The sequence below is a fragment of the Salminus brasiliensis genome, chromosome 15 (assembly GCF_030463535.1).
Source record: "Salminus brasiliensis chromosome 15, fSalBra1.hap2, whole genome shotgun sequence".
NCBI lineage: Eukaryota > Metazoa > Chordata > Actinopteri > Characiformes > Bryconidae > Salminus > Salminus brasiliensis.
Genome location: NC_132892.1, coordinates 14,043,092 through 14,065,911, shown reverse-complemented (window position 1 = coordinate 14,065,911; position 22,820 = coordinate 14,043,092).

The window sequence follows — 22,820 nt, the reverse complement described above, 5'->3', positions numbered from 1 at the left end:
CCCTGCTCTCCTCTCCTGTATATATGAACACAATAATCAGTGAAAACCCAAACTGTGAACTGTCTTCTGTAATTCTCTGTAATTCTAATGTTATGGATTGTCTTATTTCCCATATTGCTGTATGTATGGCAGTAGCCTCAAAGCCTGCGCTTCACCAAGCTCTGACACATGCACATTACCACTGAACTACACTATAAATAACATTGCTTTATAGATATCTTAGGGAATTACTGCTATCCTGATTAAACAACTTCACAAGAAATCATTTTAAAATATGTGAATCCATGATATTTAAGTGGTTTTGGTGTAGATAAGTAATTTATCAGGGATATTCATTACATTTTAGTTTCAGGAACTAAACAAAGAAAACACTAAGGCTGATAGTAAAAAGCCTCTCTAACCAGTTTAACCTGACGTTTTACTTATCATGCTGCTAGAATCATTTTCCATAGTGAATTCTTTCTGCTGGACTTTAGGATTTTACAAGCTGACTTTTATTTGGAGGGAAAAATCAGAATCAGGCGATGGAGGTGTAGTATTTTATTAGAACAGCAGGTGCAGTAGAGCTGTCGAGCCCCCAACCACTTTGTCTTCAACTGGGTTAAAAAGCCTCGTTCTGTCCAGCCCTAATATAAAGTACGGTGGGCGAGAAGACCCACCGCGCTGCAGATTCACAAACGCGCAGCAGAAGCAGAAAGCCCTTCATCAAAACGACAACATGGCTCTACATTTAACAAACGCGCCGCAGATTCACTAAACAAGCGCAAGCTCACAAACGCGCTGCAAAACCCTTCAACCAAGAAGAATGCATTATTATTTCAGCAATACTACACCACAGATCATTTCCTCTTATTATTGATGTAGTTTATGTTGTAATGCTCTTTGCTTTCTATGCAACAGAGTACTGCTAGAGCCCAAGATGTCTGACATAAGGACATGGTTTACTCTCTTCACAGTGAATACACCAATGTAGTTCAGAGGCTGAGGCAATTGTGAAATCAGAAGTGGGAGACAGGTAATTGTTGTATAAGATGACTGACACACCCACATACACACACACAAGCTTATGTTATTGCTGTCCAAAAAAGTGTATCTCCATTTGGGTCAGTTCTAGTGTTTATACAGCTTCATCAGTCTTTACACTGGGTGAAAATGTAATAAAGCAGAAAGTCAGTTCTTGCTCCAAGTGCTAAATCAATTAATTGCATTCTTTGGACAGTGAACATATACTGAAAACACACATACATACATACATACATACAGTGGGGAAAAAAAAAGGATTTAGTCAGTCACCAATGATGACCACTGATTTTTAAAGAATTTATTTGCAAATAATGGTGGAAAATAAGTATTTCATTTTCAAATAAGTTCATCTGAATACTTTGTTATTTATCCTTTGTTGGCAATGACAAGGTCTTTGAGGTCAAACGTTTCCTGTAAGTCTTCACAAGGTTTGCACACACTGTAGCTGGTATTTGGGCCCATTCCTCCATGCAGATCTCCTCTAGAGCAGTGATGTTTTGGGGCTGTCAGTGGGCAACACGGGCTTTCAACTCCCTCCAAAGGTTTTCTAGGTTGAGATCTGGAGACTGGCTAGGCCACTCCAGGACCTTGAAATGCTTCTTACAAAGCCACTTCTTTGTTGGCATGGCAGTGTGCTTGGGATCATTGTCATGGTGAAAGACCCAGCCACGTTTCATCTTCAATGCCCTTGCTGATGGAAGCAGGTTTGCAAATAAAATCTCACAATACATAGCCCCATTCATTCTTTCATGTACACGGACCAGTCGTCCTAGTCCCTTTGCAGAGAAACAGCCCCAAAGCATGATGTTGCCACCCCCATGCTTCACAGTTGGTATGGTGTTTTTTGGATGCAACTCAGCATTCACTCTCCTCCAAACACAACCAGTTGTGTTTGTACCAAACAGTTCTACTTTGGTTTCATCTGACCATAAGACATTCTCCCAATACTCTTCCCGAACATCCAAATGCTCTCTAGCAAACTTCAGACGCGCCCGGATATGTACTGGCTTAAGCAGGGGAACACGTCTGGCACGGCCAGATCTGAGTCCCTGGCGGCGTAGTGTGTTACTGATGGTAGCCTTTGAAACGTTGGTCCCAGCTTTCTGCAGGTCATTCACTAGGCAGAATCCACTCTGTGCATGAACTTGATGAGACTCCACTGAACTCTGCGTGCAAGGCACCTTTTACCACTCTGTATCCTGTCATTATTTTAAATGTATTTTTTAATAATGCAATAGCATTAAACATTTTTGATAATGTAATAGCAGGGATGTGTGAAGATTAAGACACACCTAGGGCTGGGCCTAAATGTCCAAATATTATGTTAAAGGACCATAAACTTTTCATAAATCTTTTCTCTTCAGTCCTACTTAGTGTTTGTGGAGTTCAAAAATCACACTTTATCCCTTACTATTAAAACTGGCTGTTTTTGTTTATTACAGTGCCTTTAAGATATATGTAAATGAGCTTTGTTCTGATTAGCTGTGTTTCTCTGAAGTTCAAGCTCTTAACTATGGAGTGAAGCATTTGTCAAGTTCTATCAGATGTATGAAGTGGAGAATTTAGCATTTCATTTCAGGTCATTTCTCCTGTGTGGGGTGAAACTTTTGGCGTTCTTGGTCAGGTACTTTAAACTACAGGATGTGGGAAAATGAACATTTTATTTGAGGTCTTTTCAACTGTGTGAAATTCTGTTTCAGGTACTTTAAGCTAGATACAGTGGGGTATGAAATGTTTGATTTCTGATATTTACAGTATTTTTAGGATTACATTTCAGGGAGCTGAATCATGTTATCTGAAAAATGGGCTATACTAATCCTCTTATAGAATCCATAGGGGGCGCTACAAGCTCTGTGTTGAATGTGAAGCGCAACACTGTTGTATCCCGTATTCAGAGCTATGCTACTGAATTCTGTATGAAAAGTAGCAGAACTTTCCTACAGACCACAGTAACAGAACACTGTTCTACCAGAATAGAGTAGCGTAACGATGTCTTACAGAACACAGTAGCCTGAAACTGTTCATTCACAACAGAGTAGCATAACGCTTTCATTCAGAAGACATTAGAATCATTATTTTGATATAGAATACAGTACCAGTACTTTTTCAACCAGAATACGGTAGCATAACACTACACAACCAGCATAACTCACACAGAATACAGTATTCAATTCAAATGAATTTATTTATACAGCGCTTTTCACAACAAATGTGGTCACACAAATGTGCCAATGTGCCGTCAAGCCATAAAAAGATGAAAACAGGAGTGAAATGAAGTCCATGCAGGTACACTGTCACAATACAGCCATGCAGTGAGGTGGACTCCATTCGAGGCCTCAGAACCGGACAGCAGGCAGGAGAGTGGTGGTGAGAGCCAGGTCTGCCGATGGAACACTTGAAACTGGGCATCGCAACACATGTGAAAGAGAAAAAAAAAAACACAAAGGGTTAAGAGGAGGAGAGGAGGGGAGAAATCACAGCAAAAACTTTTTAGAAGGGTTACAGCAGAACAGGGTAGGAAAGAGCAGCCAAACACAAACGCACTCGCATCTGCAGACAGCAGGGGGCAGCTCAGCACATGGGGGAAGAGAAGAAATGAAGGAAAAAAATAAAATAAAATAAAATATTAATAATAATAATGAAGAAAAGTTTTAGGTTTATGTATGAATATGAACAGCATTGTAACACCGCTCAAGCACAACAAAGCAGCAAAACAATTTATACAGAACACAGCAGTGTAACCATTCTCATGTAGAACACAAGCAGGACACAGCAGCCCAACACGGTTCAAGCAGGACACAAAAAAGTGGCACAGCAGCGAAACATCGTTCAAGCAGGACACAGCAGAGTAACAATTTTGATGCAGGACACAAGCAGGACAGCAGCAAAATTATTATACAGAAAGAGTGACACTGTTCAAGCAGGACACAGCAGCCCAACACAGTCCAAGCAGAACACAAGCAAGTGGCACAGCTGCAGCCACCTTTAGTACTGTGCTTGCAAGGCAATCTTGTAAAAAAATGGAGACTGTGGGTGCAAAAGTTTTACCTGTTTCTTACAGACGTTACACGTTACATTTCTTACGGAGATGTTACAGCAGGACAGGGTAGGAAAGAGCAGCTAAACACAAATGCACTCACACCAGCAGACAGCAGAGGGCAGCTCAGCACATGGGGAAAAGAAGAAATGAAGGAAGCAATAAAAATTATGAAGAAAAGGTTTAGGTTTATATATGAATATGAACAGCACCGTAACACCGCTCAAGCACAACAAAGCAGCAAAACAAATTATACAGAACACAGCAGCATAATTTTCATGCAAAACACAAGCAGGACACAGCAGCCCAACACGGTTCAAGCAGAACACAAGCAAGTGGCACAGCTGCAGCCACCTTCAGCACTGTGCTTGCAAGGCAATCTCGTCGAAAATTGGAGACTGTGGGTGCAAAGTTTTACCGGTTTCTTACAGAGTGAGATTGTTGAGGAATCTGAAAAAGTACAATGCGCCACCTTTCTGCACATCGCTGGGGAAGATGCAGTGAAGGTCTACAACATTTTACAATTCAGTGAGGAAAATAAATAGATAAATAAAAATTATGAAGAAAAGGTTTAGGTTTATATATGAATATGAACAGCACTGTAACACTGCTGAAGCACAACAAAGCAGCAAAACAAATTCTACAGAACACAGCAGCATCATTTTCATGCAAAACACAAGCAGGACACAGCAGCCCAACACCATTCAAGCAGAACACAAGCAAGTGGCACAGCAGCGAAATATCGTTCAAGCAGAAAACAGCAGCGTAACAATTTTGATGCAGGACACAGCAGCCCAACATGGTAAAAGCAGGACACAGCAGCCCAACATGGTAAAAGCAGGACACAGCAGCGTAACAATTCTGATGAAAAACACAAGCAGGACAAAGCAGCGAAATACCAATCAAACAGGACAAAAAAGTGGCACAGCAGTGAAATATCGTTCAGGCAGAACACAGCAGCAAAAACAATTTTTAGACAAAACACAAGCAGGACACATTAGCGAAATATCGTTCAAGCAGGACACAGCAGCATAATGTTGATGAAAAACACAAGCAGGACAGCAGCGAAATTATTATACAGAAAGAGTGACACTGTTCAAGCAGAACACAGCAGCGTAATAATTTTGATGCAGAACACAAGCAGGACACAGCAGCCCAAGACGGTTCAAGCAGAACACAAGCAAGTGGCACAGCTGCAGCCACCTTAAACACTGTGATTGCAAGGCAATCTCGTCGAAAATTGGAGACTGTGGGTGCAAATGTTTTACCAGTTTCTTACCGAGAGTGGGATTGTTGTTGAGTCCAATGCACCACCTTTCTGCACATCGCTGGGGAAGATGCAGTGAAGGTCTACAACATGTTACAATTCAGTGAGAAAAATAAATAAATAAATAAAAATTATGAAGAAAAGGTTTAGGTTTATATGAATATGAACAGCACTGTAACACCACTCAAGCACAACAAAGCAACAAAATTTATACAGAACACAGCAGTGTAACCATTTATGTGCAAAACACAAGCAGGACAGCAGCCCAACACTGTTCAAGCAGAACACAAGCAAGTGGCACACCAGCAAAATATCGTTCAAGCAGAAAACAGCAGTGTAACATTTTTGATGAAAAACACAAGCAGGACAAAGCAGCAAAATACCAAATCAAGCAGAACACAGCAGCACAATTAATATACATAACAAGGTTAAGGGACACTGTTCTAGCAGAACGGTCAAGCAAAACACAAGCAGGACACAGCAGCATAATGTTAATGAAAAACACAAGCAGGACAGCAGCGAAATTATTATATAGAACAAGTTACACTGTTCAAGCAGAACACAGCAGCATAATAATTTTGATGCAGAACACAAGCAGGACACAGCAGCCCAAGACGGTCCAAGCAGAACACAAGCAAGTGGCACAGCTGCAGCCACCTTCAGCACTGTGCTTGCAAGGCAATCTCGTCAAAAATTGGATTTTTAGATGCAAAAGTTTTACCTGTTTATTACCGAGAGTGGGATTGTTGAGGAGTACAATGCGCCACCTTTCCACACGTCGCTGGGGAAGATGCAGTGAAGGTCTACAACATGTTACAATTAAGAGAGAAAGAAACTGAAACAAGAAATGTGCTGAAAAACAAGTTCAGGGATTACTGAGAGTCAAGAAAGAACCTACCCGATGTTCACCATTTGTTCTTCACGAGAGCTCAGGGTCCAGCTGAAAGGGTACGGGAGGAATTTGGGGACCAGAAACTGCAGAATTCAGCAAAGTACTCACATATTCTGGCCACCGCATGTCACCGTTGGGAAAGCTACCACTCACCTGTGAACACAAGCCAAAAATGCTAAATTGAATTTCACATATTGTTGATGGTGATGTACCAGCAATACTAGGACGTGAGACATGGGAGATGTTAGGTGTGGTTAAAAGAGTGCATGGAATCACAAAGTAAAATGACATTCTGAAAGATATTGATCTGTTCACTGTTCTTGGATTCCTACCAGGACATCACCACATTCAAGTAGATCCCATGGTCTCACCAGTGATTCATCCACCAAGAAAAGTGGTGCCCTGAAAGACAACAAACATTGATGAGCTACACAAAATGAAGGGGTGTAAATCACCAAACAGCATGAACCGAACGACTGGGTAAGCAGCATGGTCACAGTGGTGAGGATTTTGGTAGATCAAACGAAATGAAAGTTCCAAGCTCTGCACACTGAACATACCCATTGAAAGATACAGATTCCTTTGACCTTCTTTTGGGGTGTCCTCAGCTTCAGGTCCTTCAGGTATTCCAAAAGGTCAATTGTAGACTATTAAAGGCCTGGAAGGTGTCGTCAACATTACGAATGAGATCTTAGTCTGGGGTGAAACGGTCAAGGAAACATGACGGCAGACTCGTCCAAGTGCTGAAAAGGGAAAGACAGTGGAACCTGAAACTCAACAAAAAGAAGTGCAAGATCAGATCATCACAAATCCAGTACATGACCATATGCTCTCTACAGAAGGTCTCAATCTAGATCGAGATAAAGTGAGAGCTGTAGCACATGCCTACACCAGAAAACAAGCAGGCACTCATGAGATTAAAGGGCATGATTCAGTACCTTTCCAAGTTTATTCCCAACCTGTCTGAAGTCGGCGCACCCCTCAGAAAACTGCTCAAGCATGACATCTGTGGCACTCCATGGCAAATCGAGCACAAAGCTATAAAAAACTGAAATCTTTGCTGATAAATGCTCCCACACTAAAGCTCTAAGATGTAAAAATACCTGGTACACAATCTGTAGATGCGAGCTCAGAAGGCTTCGGAGCAACAGTTCTGCAGGAGAGAAAGCCAGTGGCTAAATTACATTCTGAAAGGCAACAGCAAATGATCCAGAGATGCAGCTACTACACACAAGGACCATGGAAGAATGGCCCAATGAGAAAAATTCAAACAAACATTCAAAGAAGAAAAGCAAAATACAGATTCAAGACAAGCTGCAGAGAAGACAACTCAAGCAGAACAGCTATTATGACAGACAGACAAAGAACCCACCAAGCATATACATGTGGTTATGAGCAGAAACAGAAACAATGTCCTGCTTATGGCCAAGTGTGCAAATCCTGTAACAGCAAAATCACTTTACCAAAATAGTGTAAGACACAATCAGAGCAGAATGAGGAAAAAAAATAGATCATGCAGTTGAACAAAAGACAGAGCAGGAAGATTTCTTCATTGGAACAGTTGAAATCAGAAAAACAGAATATTAGACAAACATCAACACTGTCAACAAAAGTGTCTTCAAGTTGGGCACTGGTGCTGAATGCAAAGTTCTTGTTTTATTTTCAGTCAGAACACACATACAGTACACAATCAGAATATTCACACACATTCAGAGGACACTGTTCAAGCTCCTGTCCATCTGCATCACCCAATGTTGTTGCAGATTCCTTTGTCGAGCCGCAGGTCAGTGAATCCGGTCCACCTGCAGAAGCTGGTACTGCAAAACAATCTTACTTACTTGAGGCACATGCAAGAGAAGCATACGGAGAGGCTTCTTCCACAGACCTGAAAAAGGCAAAAGACCATGAATTTGGGGAGTTACATGACTCCTTAATTAGAGACAAGAGTGCTTGTGGTATTAGGTAAGACCAATTATGGGCAAGGTTGCTGAGAGAAACAGATGGAACATAGACAAAGGCCATGAATATCTGCTGTGCAAATGAAGGGACATCAAGCAAAGTGAAAAAAAAAAAAAAAAAGTGCTCAATGAAATACAAAACAGAACGACAGAAACAAAACAAACAGTTGGGTTTGAACACAAGAGCAAATCCAAACTAGCTAAAAATGAACAAGCAACAGAAGCAAGCTGCTCCAGACGTGGTTATGAACAGAAACAGAAACACGGTCCTGCTTATGGCCAAGTGTGTAAATCCTGCAACAGAAAATCACTTTACCAAAAGTGTGTAAAACAAAACAATCAAAGCAGAATGAGGAAACAATAAACCATGCAGTTGAACAAAAGACAGAGCAGGAAGATTTCTTCATTGGAACAGTTGAAATCAGAAAAACAGAATATTAGACAAACATCAACACAGTCACAACAAAAGTGAAAAGAATAACTGGACTGAAAATAAAAACAACAAGAACATTGTTTTCAAGTTGGACACTGGTGCTGAATGCAAAGTCATGTCAGGAAATGTCTACAAGTCACTCAGATTTAAAACAAAACCCTAGAATTTAGCTTGAAATCCGCTCACATATTCTAGCCACTGCATGTCACCGTTGGGAAAGCTAACGCTCACCTGTGAACACAAAAGCCAAAAATGTAAGATTGAATTTCACATTGTTGACAGTGATGTACCAGCAATACTAGAACATGAGACATGATGGAAGAACCTATAGGAGAAACAGAAAACACCTCCTCAGGACGACTGAAAGAGTTCCCATCAGCATCACCCAATGTTGTTGCAGATTCCTGTGTCGAGCCGCAGGTCAGTAAATCTGGTCCACCTGCAGAAACTGGTACTGCAAAACAATCAGACTTACCTGAGACACATCCGAGAGAGGCATTCTTCACAAGGTCAGGAAGACAAGTGACAATGCCAGCAAGATACAAGGACTGAATCTGGAACACACAGTACATTTACAATATTCACACACACATTCAGACGACACGGTTCAAGCTCCTGTCCATCACCATCACACAATGTTGTTGCTGATTCCTGTTTTGAGCGGCAGGTCACTGAATCCGGTCCACCTGTAGAAGCCGGTATTGCAAAACAATCTGACTTACCTGAGTCACATCTGAGAAAAGCATACAGAGAGGCTTCTTCCACAGACCTGAAAAAGGCAAAAGACCATGAATTCAGTGAGTTGCATGACTTGTTAGTCAGAGACAGGAGTGTTTGTGGTATTAGTTAAGACCTATTGTGGGCAAGGTTGCTGAGAGAAACAGATCAGACATAGACAAAGGCCATGAATATCTGCTGTGCAAATGAAGGGACATCAACTGAAGTGAAAAAAAAAGTGCTCAATGAAATACAAAACAGAACGACAGAAACAAAACAAACAGTTGGGTTTGAACACAAGAGCAAATCCAAACTAGCTAAAAATGAACAAGCAACAGAAGCAAGCTGCTCCAGATGTGGTTATGAACATAAACAGAAACAATGTCCTGCTTATGGCCAAGTGTGTAAATCTTGCAACAGAAAATCACTTTACCAAAAATGTGTAAAACAAAACAATCAGAGCAGAATGAAAAAAAAATAAATAAATCATTCAGTTGAACAAAAGACAGAGCAGGAAGATTTCTTCAATGGAACAGTTAAAATCAGAAAAACAGAATATTAGACAAACATCAACACTGTCACAACAAAAGTGAATAGAATAACTGGACTGAAAATTTTGAAATAAACAAGAACATTGTTTTCAGGTTGGACACTGGTGCTGAATGCAAAGTCATCTTAGGATAATTTGGGCGGGGGGGGGGGGGGGGGGGATAACAGACTTTTTAGAAGGGTTACAGCAGGACAGGTTAGGAAAAAGCAGCCAAACACAAATGCACTCGCACCAGCAGACAGCAGGGGGCAGCTCAGCACATGGGGAAGAGAAGAAATGATGGAAACAAAAATAATGAAGAAAAGGTTTAGGTTTATGAATGTGAGGAAAATAAATAAAAATTATGAAGAAACATTTTAAGGTTTATATATGAATATGAACAGCACTGTAACGCCGCTCAAGCATAACAAAACAATTTATATAAAACACAGCAGTGTAACCATTTATATGCAAAACAGAAGCAAGACACAGCAGCCCACATCGTTCAAGCAGAACAAAGCAGCAAAATTATTATACAGAAGAAGGTTAAGTGACACTGTTCAAGCAGGAAATAGCAGCGTAATTAAACAGAACACAGCAGTGTAACATGATTCAAGCAGAACACAGCAGCGTAACAATTTAAATGCAAAAAAAGTCCAATGTGCCACCTTTCCGCACATCGCTGGGGAAGATGCAGTGAAGGTCTACAACATGATACAATTCAGTGAGGAAGAAACTGAAACAAGAAATGTGCTGAAAAACAAGTTCAGGGATTACTGAGAGTCAAGAAAGAACCTACCTTATGTTCACCATTTGTTCTTCACGAGAGCTCAGGGTCCAGCTGAAAGCGTACAGGAGGAATTTGGCGACCAGAAACTGCAGAATTCAGCAAAGTACTCACATATTCTGGCCACCGCATGTCACCACTGGGAAAGCTACCACTCACCTGTGAACACAAATACCAAAAATGCTAAATTGAATTTCACATATTGTTGACGGTGATGTACCAGCAATACTAGGACGTGAGACATGGGAGATGTTAGGTGTGGTTAAAAGAGTGCATGGAATCACAAAGTAAAATGACATTCTGAAAGATATTGATCTGTTCACTGTTCTTGGATTCCTACCAGGACATCACCACATTCAAGTAGATCCCATGGTCTCACCAGTGATTCATCCACCAAGAAAAGTGGTGCCCTGAAAGACAACAAGCATTGATGAGCTACACAAAATGAAGGGGTGTAAATCACCAAACAGCATGGTCACAGTGGTGAGGATTTTGGCAGATCAAACGTCATGATGAAAGTTCCAAGGTCTGCACACTGAACATACCAATTGAAAGATACAGATTCCTTCTTTTGGGGTGTCCTCAGCTTCAGGTCCTTCAGGTATTTCAAAAGGTCAATTGTAGACTATTAAAGGCCTGGAAGGTGTTGTCAACGTTACGAATGAGATCTTAGTCTGGGGTGAAACGGTCAAGGAAACATGACGGCAGACTCGTCCAAGTGCTGAAAAGGGAAAGACAGTGGAACCTGAAACTCAACAAAAACAAGTGCAAGATCAGATCATCACAAATCCAGTACATTGGCCATATGCTCTCTCTATCTAGATTGAGACCTTCTGCAAAGATAAAGTGAGAGCTGTAACACACATGCCTACACCAGAAACCAAGCAGGCACTCATGAGATTAAAGGGCATGATTCAGTACCTTTCCAAGTTTATTCCCAACCTGTCTGAAGTCGGCGCACCCCTCAAAAAACTGCTCAAGCATGACATCTGTGGCACTCCATGGCAAGTCGAGCACAAAGCTATAAAAAACTGAAATCTCTGCTGATAAATGCTCTCACACTAAAGCTCTATGATGTAAAAATACCTGCTACACCATCTTTAGATGCGAGCTCAGAAGGCCTCGGAGCAGCAGTTCTGCAGGAGAGAAAGCCAGTGGCTAAATTACATTCTGAAAGGCAACAGCAAATGACCCAGACATGCAGCTACTACACACAAGGACCATGGAAGGATGGCCCAATGAGAAAAATCCAAACATATTAAACATTCAAAGAAGAAAAGCAAAATACAGATTCAAGACAAGCTGCAGAGAAGACAACTCAAGCAGAACAGCTATTATGACAGACAGACAAAGAGCCCACCAAGCATATACATGTGGGACAAGGTGAGAATTCAGAGAGGGCAACCTGCTATCATGACCAGCTACGATTCTTCACAGTCCAGATGGAAGAACCTACAGGAGAAACAGAAAACAGAACACAGTTCAAGTTCCTGTCCTTCTCCAGATGTGGTTATGAACAGAAACAGAAAAAAAACTGTCCTGCTTATGGACAAGTGTGCAAATCCTGTAACAGCAAAATCACTTTACCAAAAAAGTGTAAAACACAATCAGAGCAGAATGAGAAAAAAAAAATAAATCATGCAGTTGAACAAAAGACAGAGCAGGAAGATTTCTTCATTAGAACAGTTGAAATCAGAAAAACAGAATATCAGACAAACATCAACACATCAACAAAAGTGTCTTCAAGTTGGGCACTGGTGCTGAATGCAAAGTTCTTGTTTTATTTTCAGTCAGAACACACATACAGTACACATTTAGAATATTCTCACACATTCAGAGGACACGGTTCAAGCTCCTGTCCATCTGCATCACCCAATGTTGTTGCAGATTCCTGTGTCGAGCTGCAGGTCAGTGAATCTGGTCCACCTGCAGAAACTGGTACTGCAAAACAATCAGACTTACCTGAGGCGCATGCAAGAGAAGTATATGGAGAGGCTTCTTCCACAGACCTGAAAAAGGCAAAAGACCATGAATTTGGGGAGTTACATGACTCCTTAATTAGAAACAAAAGTGCTTGTGGTATTAGGCCACAAAGGCCATGAATATCTGCTGTGCAAATGAAGGGACATCAAGCAAAGTGAAAAAAAGTGCTCAATGAAATACAAAACAGAACGACAGAAACAAAACAAACAGTTGGGTTTGAACACAAGAGCAAATCCAAACTAGCTAAAAATAAACAAGCAACAGAAGCAAGCTGCTCCAGATGTGGTTATGAACAGAAACAGAAACACGGTCCTGCCTTTGGCCAAGTGTGTAAATCCTGCAACAGAAAATCACTTTACCAAAAATGTGTAAAACAAAACAATCAAAGCAGAATGAGGAAAAAAAAAAAATAATGCAGTTGAACAAAAGACAGAGCAGGAAGATTTCTTCATTGGAACAGTTAAAATCAGAAAAACAGAATATTAGACAAACATCAACACTGTCACAACAAAAGTGAAACGAATAACTGGACTGAAAATCTTGAAATAAACAACAAGAACATTGTTTTCAAGTTGGACACTGGTGCTGAATGCAAGGTCATCTCAGGAATTTTTTTTTGGGGGGGGGGGTGCTCCAGCAGACAGCAGGGGGCAGCTCTGCACATTGGGAAAAGAAGAAATGAAGGAAACAATAAAAATAATGAAGAAAAGGATTAGGTTTATATATGAATATGAACAGCACTGTAACACCGCTCAAGCACAACAAAGCAGCAAAACAATTTATATAAAACACAGCAGTGTAACCATTTATATGCAAAACACAAGCAAGACAGAGGAGCAAAATTATTATACAGAACAAGGTTAAGTGACACTGTTCAAGCAGGAAATGGCAGCATAGTTAAACAGAACACAGCAGTGAAACATGGTTAAAGCAGGACACTGCAGCATAATTTTGATGCAAAAACAAAAGTAGGACACAGCAGCCTAATTAAAAAGGACACAGCAGCCCAAAACAGTCCAAGCAGAACACAAGCAAGTGGAACAGCTGCAGCCACCTTTAGCACATCTCGTCGAAAATTGGAGATTGTGGGTGCAAAAGTTTTACCTGTTTCTTACAGAGAGTGGGATTGTTGAGGAGTCTGAAAAAGTACAATGCGCCACCTTTCCGCACGTCGCTGGGGAAGATGCAGTGAAGGTCTACAACATGATACAGTTTAGAGAGAAAGAAACTGAAACAAGAAATGTGCTGATAAAAGTTCAGAGATTACTGAGAGTCAAGAAAGAACCTACCCGATGTTCACCATTTGTTCTTCACAAGAGCTCAGGATCCAGCTGAAAGCACTGAAACAGAAAACACCTCCTCAGGACGACTGAAACAGTTCCCATCAGCATCACCCAATGATGTTGCAGATTCCTGTGTCGAGCTGCAGGTCAGTGAATCTGGTCCACCTGCAGAAACTGGTACTGCAAAACAATCTGACTTACCTGAGTCACATCAGAGAGAGGCATTCTTCACAAGGTCAGGAAGACAAGTGAAAACACCAGCAAGATACAAGGACTGAATCTGGAACACACATACAGTACACATTTACAATATTCACACACACATTCAGAGGACACGGTTCAAGCTCCTGTCCATCTGCTGACTGAATTTAAAGTTACTGTCATTTACTGCATCTTACATTTGTTTAGGTTATTCTGCAATGTCAAGCTATTCTCATAAATATGGTGTCAAATGTACAGTTCATGTAGTTCAGTTCAGAGACCTCATCTCATTTCCCTTGAGTTTTAAAGCATTATGGTCCGACAGTGTTTGTATGAACGGTGTTGAGAGTCCTGCACAGCCCAAATCCTCCTCATTTATAGTTCTATTCATATTAAGAAAGAGAACAAAAATAGATCAGTTCAAGTGTGGGGATTTCACATGTTCTGTAGCTAAGAGGCAGCCCTAGCTAAGAATCACGCAGCTCCCCCAAAAGTACTAAAGTGTGAGTGTAGCACAGAGTCGTCCTTCCTCCATACTTTACACTGAGGAGCTGAAGCGGTTAGCAGAGGGAAAAACGGCCGTGGTGGTCGAGGAGCTCCTCGGCTTTTCCGGGGTCACGCAGACGCCGCCAGTCCCTCTCCGGTGCGGGAGTGGAGACGACGACTCTCGGTGTCCGTCGCGCCGGTAGTGCTGGAGCTCAGACGCCGCGTTGGAGGAGTCACGGGTCAAGCTGGACGACTTCCTTGCAGAGCGGCTGGAAAGCTGGTTTCTCCGCGGTCGCCATGTTTCTCGAGGCTAAAGAGAAAAACGCAAAGGCCGGTTAGTGAGACAGAGGACTGTACAGTAACACAGACAGCACAAGCACTACAACAACTGCCTAAGAGGAAGAAGACAAAGCTCACATTACGGACTATAAAGCAGGATGGCCGGTCGAAGCTCTGTGTGGAATCACGGCTCGAGCTTTGAAAGCAGGGCCGCATCGAAACAGCAGCTCAGAGTCTCCTCCAAATACCTACGATCACGTGATCGCCGGAAACGAAGCTTCCTTACGTCACTGGAACGCAATCGCGGTTCAATGCGCGTGAGTTTCCGGTCCCGCTGTAGACGAGCTGCATATCATCTGAAATATGTACTTAAATAAAACGGAAATACAGAACATGTGTGAATCTGCTTCACTTTCATCATCAAATTATTGACATTCCTCAGCATTCAAGGTTTTTTACTGGAGACGATGTGAAATGACCTGAATAAAAACATTTTACAGCTCTATTTCTGTGTTCAACAGATGTACAGTCTACATGCACATTCAACAGTGCTGTTTCTCCTTAATCTAATAGTGTCAAACATGCTGTTTTAAATAGGAACAGAACAAAGGAATTACACACTCAGATCACAGACATTTCATTAAAAGAAGAAACACAGGCCGACATCACTGGATGCTCCTCTGGGGTCAGTTTGGACAAAGCTTATGAACACAAGTGAATCAGGCAGTGGTGGTGTAGTATTGTATTTGTACAACAGGTGGCGCAGTAGAGCTTCAAATGAACCACTTCTGCTTCAACTGGTTAAAAAGCCTCGTTCTGCTCATCCCTGATACAAAGATATGACTGGGAGAAACAAGCAGCAGGAGAGCAGCGCTGGACCTGTCAGCCGGAAGTGACGTGTCTGTCCAGTAGAGACAGATTTCTTCTACAGTGTTAAAGTTTTCATTTCACTTCATTTATTTTTTAATAAATTAAATTACATCCTGATTTCCAGTCCTGAAGTTTACACTTTCTGTCTCTCAGTGTTTTCATCTGCAAGCTTTAAAGACGCTGAGAATGAACCTATTTAATAAAATAAAAATATAATAAAATGTTTAAATCTGTATGATTTACAGTTTAGTACTATAAATATGTATGATGTACTAAATGTGGATTGTTCATCAAATAAACAACATAGAAATACTATGGCAGCATATTCTGGACTTTCTAAATGAATCAAATCTGCTGATTAAACAGTGTGTGTACAATTGCATATGAGTGTACAGTGTTTAAAGCCTTATCTAAATGAGGAGCTTCAGCAGTTTGGAGTTTATGGAAGATTTTCCATCTGCAATCCTCATCGTCGCTCCAGCTTTGCCCAAATGAAGCTGTAGTCCAGTTGTGTTGGGACGAGGCGCAGTCACCGGTATCGCCCCTTCCAGTCTGTCAGTCTACTTCAAGGAGGCTCCCAGGACAGACGTTCCCGATAGAGCCAGGTGAGCTCATGTGAACTAGCTGCTTTTAAGCTGATCTTTTACCTTATATGTGACCATAAACGTACAGTGAATGTTTGAAAGCTTGGTTTTCTGCTTTCGTGTGTGTTTGTACTTCAGCTGTACGACTGGAGGAGCTAACTTGCTAGCGCTGCTGATGTTCGGCGTTAACTTAGAAACTTCGGGAGCTCTAACCTTTCTAAAAGAGGCTCTTATTTTCCACGTTGTTGGAAAAGCTCCTGATAAAAACGGACTAACTTTTCTATACTGTTTCATCCGACAACACAGGCTTTCTGCCGTTATCTGTTTTAGCTGGTCTTGTTGTTTCCTCCAGTAGGAATATTAGTTAGAGTTAATAGCTGATGCTGAGCTGCATTAGCTCTGTTTAACTCAACTTTACCTCACATATTTCATTAGTTCTTATTTAAGTGAGAATTGAAAACTTCCAGGGTCACATTTTAGCTCTGAAGCGTAATGAAAAAGTACTGATTTCTTTCCAGTGTCTGAAAGTAGTCCTCCTTCTAAGTAGCAGAATTAAACAGCTCCAGAAGCTGCTGCTTGTCTAGATATTGGGAGGCAGGGGCTGAATCTGCTAGTCCTGCTCATACTTTGGCAGCACAAGGTAAAATGAATTTGTGGGTTTTATTAGATCCTGAAATGTATTTGCAGAGACACTGAATTAACTGTAGTTAATGATATAATTGTATTTAGAAATATTAGTTTCAGAAGCTCACGGGACTTGGGACAGGATTTGCTGTGGCACAACACACTGGCAGAGCTTAAACAGTAGAAACATTAAATTAGTAAGTATTATTGCAACCTCACTTTAATTTAATGTTTAAATGTACGGTGGGTGCCTCCAGGACCAGGGTGGAGAAGCTGAATGGCTGAAGTGAACGCTTTAGCGACTGAACTGACAGCCCATATGCTAAATGAAGTTAATGAGGCTGTAACTGTGAAAACGAGAGCCAGTAGTAATCTAGATTTTCCAGACATAACCTGGAATTCTAGTAGCGTCTAGTAGAGTCTACAGACTATGGATATTGTGAAAATGTGGAGTAGACACAGATGCAGAACTTTTAAGCACAGTTGGTGATGGACCTGACCTCGCCTCAGCCTTTAACTACAGAACTACAGAATGAAGGTGTTATCTTTCAGGGAGACACCGACAAAGTCAGACATGTCCATGTGATTAACCTGCTTGAGCTTTTTTAAAATGTACCAGACTAAACAGATAAAGAGGTCAGTCAGTTTGCACACCACGAGAACCACCAGTTTGACAAAAGCCCACTTATTACAGCTGGAAGACCTTGTCAGTAGTTTTGCATTAGACTACATGCATTTATTGTGTTTAGGTGTTGTGAAATGTGTGCTTGTGTTTTTGTGCATAGGACCCAATACCTGTCATTTGTCATTAGAAAAATGAAATTTCTGACTAACTTGTGAGGTTGAATGGAGCTATGCCTACTGAATTTGAACTTTTTCCCAGCAGGATGCTCATCATTCTGCTTCCTCTGCAGAAGTTTCTGCTTCTTCGTGTTCCCAGCAGGCTTGGGAGGTTGTGCTCTGTGGTCCAGTGGTGGAGGCAGAAGCTGTTCTCACACAGTCCACCATGAAGCAAAGAACCAGGAGGCTAAAGTTCCCAAGATTAAGGTATGTGAGTTGAGTGGTGAGTGAATAAATGAATAAACCCCTTGTAGCCCTCAAGCATGGCTCTAAGTCTTGACCTACTGGCTGGGTTTAATTCTGATAGGAAAGTCCTGCTTCGTGAGTCATGGTTAAGCTGGAACCTTTGCTCCCACAGTGATGCAGGAAACCAGGAGACCGAGGCTTCAACTCCCCTTCAATTTATTATTATTATTAACTACTATTAAACTCTGAGGTATTTGATGTTATCCAAATCACTTGACATGTTCTAGATAATCTGTCATGTTGTCTCTCAAGCAGATCCTGACGAAAAAAGAAGAAACCTTTTTCACAACAACCCTCACGCTAACATGCTGTTTGAAGTTTCTGAACATGCTGATGCAGCATTTATCCACAACTGACTAAACTCCTCAACATACAGTCTTTAAACCAGGAGACCGAGGTTTCCTCTCCTGTATCTAGACTAAGATTCATTTTTAAAGTATGTGAGATATTTCCTCTTATTGACCATCAGTGTGACCTTCAGTTTAAAATGCAGTCAGTGCAAAAGCTCTACACTCATGCTGCTCAAACACTTGTGGTACTTTTTAATATCAGTGCTGCAATATTTTCATTTCTGCCCCATTGTTGTTTTATAGAAACGTGTTAGTGTGCAGTGTGTAGAATACACTCTAAATAAACCCTAATATTTGGTGATGGAAGTGTATGAAGTGTGTGTGTGTGTGTGTGTGTGTGTGTGTGTGTGTGTGTGTGTGTGTTTTCCATTGTAGGAAGAGAATGGGCTGAGATCCTCCTTTTCATCACAACTCGTCCACAGAGAAGCACACGACTAATCAGTTTATCATTAATACACACATCAGTGCTGAGCAGCGTCTTCATTTCTACACTTACTTTAGACTCCTCCTTAATGCTTCATCTTTTCCAAACAGCTGTAAAGTTTATATTATTAATATCATGTTCAGGAAAAGAGCCTGAATGAAGAGCTGTTCTGCATTACTGATGTGTTCTGGATGTTTATTTGTTTCTACTCAAAGTAAAATCTAAAACTCCTCTCTTTATTTAGTCCAGGTTTAAGTTTAGACCTGCTGCTCTCAGAACTGACCAGAGTCTCTTCAACAAAAGAATTCAGCATTTCTAAGAAATACACTATATGACAAAAGTATTTGGACACCTGCTTATTTGTTGTTTCTTTTGAAATCAAGAGTATTAAAAAGGAGTTTAGCCTGCTTTTGTTGGAGTAACTGTTTCTACTACCATGAAAGACTTTCTGCTAGATTTTGGAGCATTGCTGTGAGAAATGCATTTAGCAAGAAGAGCATTGGTGAGGTCAGAATATTGGATGATCACCCAACGTCATCTCCAACTCAAAGCTAAAAGTTTCCCCAGCTCACCCTAGAAGTAAAGGACATCATGAGCACCATCATTCCAGAGAACACAGTTCTACCTCTCCTCAGCTCAATGCTGGGGGGCTTTATACCCCTCTAGCCCACGATTGGCATTAGGCATGGAGCCAATAGGTTGATGTTTATCTGTTCCAGAGAGATCTATTCTATTGGCAATACTGCATTACAGGGACAGTGTCAGCAATGGGTGCAACTGATTGCTGAATGCATTGATTAAAAAATAGTGTCCACCAACATTTGGACATTTATTGTGTTACTGTCAGATAATATAAAGAAAATATCTAATAATTACTTAATAAAATAAAGCTCTGCTGAACTGAGGCTTTATAAAAGTCTAAAAACAGGGCAGATCCTTTATCCCAAAAATGAGTCTGTAATCAATCAACCCTTTCATGCAGAAATGAGGGAAAAGTGATTGGATGCTGCTCAGCTTCACAGCTCTACTGCGCCACCTGTTGTACAAATACAATACTACACCACCACTGCCTGATTCACTTGTGTTCATAAGCTTTGTCCAAACTGACCCCAGAGGAGCATCCAGTGATGTCGGCCTGTGTTTCTTCTTTTAATGAAATGTCTGTGATCTGAGTGTGTAATTGCTTTGTTCTGTTCCTATTTAAAACAGCATGTTTGACACTATTAGATTAAGGGAGAAACAGCACTGTTGAATGTGCATGTAGACTGTACATCTGTTGAACACAGAAATAGAGCTGTAAAATGTTTTTATTCAGGTCATTTCACATCGTCTCCAGTAAAAAACCTTGAATGCTGAGGAATGTCAATAATTTGATCATGAAAGTGAAGCAGATTCACACATGTTCTGTATTTACGTGTTACTGTACAGTCCTCTGTCTCACTAGCCGGCCTTTGCGTTTTTCTCTTTAGCCTCGAGAAACATGGCGGCCGCGGAGAAACCAGCTTTCCAGCCGCTCTGCAAGGAAGTCGTCCAGCTTGACCCGTGACTCCTCCAACGCGGCGTCTGAGCTCCAGCACTACCGGCGCGACGGACACCGAGAATCGTCGTCTCCACTCCCGCACCGGAGAGGGACTGGCGGCGTCTGCGTGACCCCGGAAAAGCCGAGGAGCTCCTCGACCACCACGCCCGTTTTTCCCTCTGCTAACCGCTTCAGCTCCTCAGTGTAAAGTATGGAGGAAGGACGACTCTGTGCTACACTCACACTTTAGTACTTTTGGGGGAGCTGCGAGATTCTTAGCTAGGGCTGCCTCTTAGCTACAGAACATGTGAAATCCCCACACTTGAATTGATCTATTTTTGTTCTCTTTCTTAATATGAATAGAACTATAAATGAGGAGGATTTGGGCTGTGCAGGACTCTCAACACCGTTCATACAAACACTGTCGGACCATAATGCTTTAAAACTCAAGGGAAATGAGATGAGGTCTCTGAACTGAACTACATGAACTGTACATTTGACACCATATTTATGAGAATAGCTTGACATTGCAGAATAACCTAAACAAACCTAAGATGCAGTAAATGACAGTAACTTTAAATTCAGTCAGCAGATGGACAGGAGCTTGAACCGTGTCCTCTGAATGTGTGTGTGAATATTGTAAATGTGTACTGTATGTGTGTTCCAGATTCAGTCCTTGTATCTTGCTGCTGTTTTCACTTGTCTTCCTGACCTTGTGAAGAATGCCTCTCTCGGATGTGTCTCAGGTAAGTCAGATTGTTTTGCAGTACCAGTTTCTGCAGGTGGACCAGATTCACTGACCTGCAGCTCGACACAGGAATCTGCAACAACATTGGGTGATGCTGATGGGAACTGTTTTTCAGTCGTCCTGAGGAGGTGTTTTCTGTTTCTCCTATAGGTTCTTCCATCATGTCTCATGTTCTAGTATTGCTGGTACATCACTGTCAACAATGTGAAATTCAATCTTACATTTTTGGCTTTTGTGTTCACAGGTGAGCGTTAGCTTTCCCAACGGTGACATGCAGTGGCTAGAATATGTGAGCGGTTTGTAAGCTGAATTCTGGGGTTTTTGTTTTACACATTTTTGGTAAAATGGTATGGTATTGCTTTAGTACTCTGTTGAGTTCTCCCTGTTGTTTCCCAAGCGAGGCCTGCAGTTTAGGTTCCCCTAGTATTCCCCTGTATCCCAAGCTAGACTTGCGGTTTTCATTAACCCCTTCCCACGTTCTTATTTCGGTAGATCACGGCTCAATCCCCTGTCACTCCCTGCTCCTCCCAGTCCCAGGTTTGTTGTTTTCGCCGTTTGGTTTGTCACTTTCTGTTTGAGTTTCAGTTTTATCCCTTAGGTTGCTGCACCTTGTTTTCTCTGCACCTTGTTTTTTATTCCTGTTGTGTTTCAATAAATCTTGCTTAGATCCATCTCTGCAAGTCTTCTCCCTGTCTTTGTAAAAGTTGAATCCAGTTTCTTTTTTAGAAGGTTCCTTAAAGCACCTTAAGAGGTTCCTCCACAATTTCAAATTAAAGAACCTCCAAAAGATCCTTGAGGAACTTATTCTTTTAACAGTGTGCAGGTTATTTTTGGATCAGTATCCGCCACCATAATCAATAATATTTTTCACTACCTCTGATTTGATCATCATTATTTTGCCCCTACATTTGTACTGATTTTATTAACTGTTATGCCACACATATTTAGCAGGGTTACAGGGCTGTTGTTTTTTTTTAAAGTGTGCAGTCACAATGTAGTTTTGGTCCATGACTTTGAAATAGCACACAATACTACTTAAAATATTTAGTTATTAACAGACGCTTTTTTGTTTCCTGAATAATCCAAATCTATTCCATTATTTGGTTATTGATTATATGGTGAGTGTCTCTCGTGTAAGAGCACTGGTGCGAATTGCCTGCCACTTACATTTGTTACAGTTGTGTTTCTATTGTTATTGTGCTGTTTTCTTTCATTTGCATGTTTGTTGTTATGTTTTTTACAGCAACATAACTCCCCGCCACATCCCTAGTCCGTATCCGATGGACATTCCGGATACATATTCTGGTGATCCGGAGCTTATTTAAGTTGTCAGGGAACCAGCAATGACCAGGCGAAGGTCGCCTTCTTCGTATCCCATCTCGCTGGAGAAGCTCTGGATTGGGCCAGCGCCACCTGGGAGGAGCTGAGCGTGAAGCCCTTCTCGGAGTACGTGAAGCACTTTAAGACAGTGTTTCAGCGTCCCCGAGGGGGGCTCACGCCGGACGACCTGCTGCTGTGGCTGGAGCAGGGTGACAGGTCGGTAGCCCACTATGCGCTGGAGTTCCGCTCCCTTGCCGCGCGTAGTGGGTGGAGTCACGCCGCGCTTGTCGCCGTGTTCTCCCCGTTTGCAGCAAGAGCTGGCGTGTCGAGGTGAGGCGCTTGAGCTGGACGAGCAGCCGCCACCTCAGTTAGCGAACCTAAAAAGAAAAAATCGATATATCGGTGAATAATATATCGGCC